The following is a 1955-nucleotide window of genomic DNA, read 5'->3' on the forward strand; positions in this document are numbered from 1 at the left end:
ACAAAGACAGGCTCCATTTTACAGCCAACACTCAAACACATGTCAAAAGGAAGAAGTGTGGCAATAACAGTAAAGACTGGGTCTATATGGAGAGAAAGGTCTTACAAAGTGTAAACTAAGATTTCCAGTGTGCAGTGATTTGTGTGCATTTTTTTTTTTTGTGAGAGAGTCATAGATTTTTATTATGAGCTTGGATTAAAATATAAAGACATTAAAACAGTGCTTGGCTGTAGACACAGTTTTAATATAAGTTAAACTTAGTTAAGTTAAGTGAAGTAGGGTTGGTTTGCTCTTAAAATAATGACATTTGTGTATATATTGCTTACACAAGATTAATAAAACATTAACACCATAATTGGCTTTCTTTTCCTTCAGAAACACACCAAACAATATCATATTTAAGGTAAATGGGGTAATTTGAATCCCACTCGATTGAAGCCAGGCATGAAAATCCAACCAAATGATTTGCATAAAATTGCACAAAAAAATAGATGGTCCAAATCCAGTGCACACACATTTACAAAGCAATTAGAGTTTAGCTTCAGAAATCTGAGGATTTTCTCTTCCAAAAACTTTCTGTACATGTAAATGTCTCACATTCATCTGGCTGCCTTACAAAACCTTAAATATGTGCGCACGGATCGCCACATCTGGTTTTGAGAATTTCAGACTGCCAGCTTTGCACAGATCCACAAACGTAGGCTGCCTTCATGTCCCAGTGTAAAACCGGGACATCTGAGCTTCCTCTTCCTCCTCCTTTTAATGTATGTTTTTAAAGTAGGCATTTCGTTTATCTTAAAAAAACAGAATAAGACACCTCTCCAACAGAAAACATAGATTTAACAACTAAAGGCATTACACAGTAGCCTAGTAAGGGAATATATGGTTTAAATAAACTGCTACGACTTCGTGAATTATTCAGGATTAGTCATTAGCTAACATTAGTGTTAGCCTGCTATTACCAGAGAATGGTAAGATTAGCATCAACGTCTTATTCCACATTACATGGATTATATCTATATTTAAAATATACAGAGATTAGTTGGCATACACTCACTCCAGAGGGCGACTGAGAGTGATGCACAACCACGGTGATCCCTCTATCTGCAGATGTGCACTGACTTTTGAAAGCAAAACAAACAAACAAAAAAAGTGAGGAAGTGAGAGTGATTTTACCTGTTTTAGACATTTGTACGTTTTTTCAAGGAGTAAACTATCTGATTCGTGAAGCTGAACTTGAAAAATTGTGCATAAATACCGCACCAGTCTCGTAACACTTTCGAGGCACGTTTCTCTCTATAGGTCTGTGTGCACTCAGTTATGTGTTGGCAGTAGTTTGCGAGCACCTGAACAGAAACTGTGGATCAGGATTTAATGAAATGCAACAACTTATAACACAAAGAGAAGCCTCATGAAAGGAGAACTGAAGCACAAGTTACAATGTTTTGTATCGTGGTCGTGAGCGAGGGTTAGTATAGTTCGCTAGAACTGGAAGTAACTAAAAGTAGCTAACAAAAACTATATTTTGTTTATATATGTGTGTGTGTGTGTGTGTGTGTGTGTGAGAAACATCTTACACTTTGCACATTTTTTAACACGTGAAACAATTAAGCATGGTAGTATAAATCAATTATTTATTGAGACCCAGACCCAACAGGCATGCTGTTGTTGGTTTCTCACCTTGACAAGCTCAAGCCATTGTTAATAGGACACAGACATTACATCAAATCCAGAGATGCCACAGGTTTCAGTGGAAGTGTAGTAAAAGAGAATTAGGCCTGTTACTAAGATGTCAGCAATTTAAAATAAAAGCTGTAAACATGTTCTTTTATGACATAGAGCTGTTTAAAATGAAAGGAGAGAGATCACCTCACCCCGGGGCAGTGGTTCCCAAATTTTGTTTGCTAGGCCCCCCCGCACAAACACATCCTCCAACCACACACACCCATATTTTT

Source organism: Haplochromis burtoni, unplaced genomic scaffold (assembly GCF_018398535.1).
Source record: "Haplochromis burtoni strain Fernald_Lab_line unplaced genomic scaffold, NCSU_Asbu1 Contig_116, whole genome shotgun sequence".
NCBI lineage: Eukaryota > Metazoa > Chordata > Actinopteri > Cichliformes > Cichlidae > Haplochromis > Haplochromis burtoni.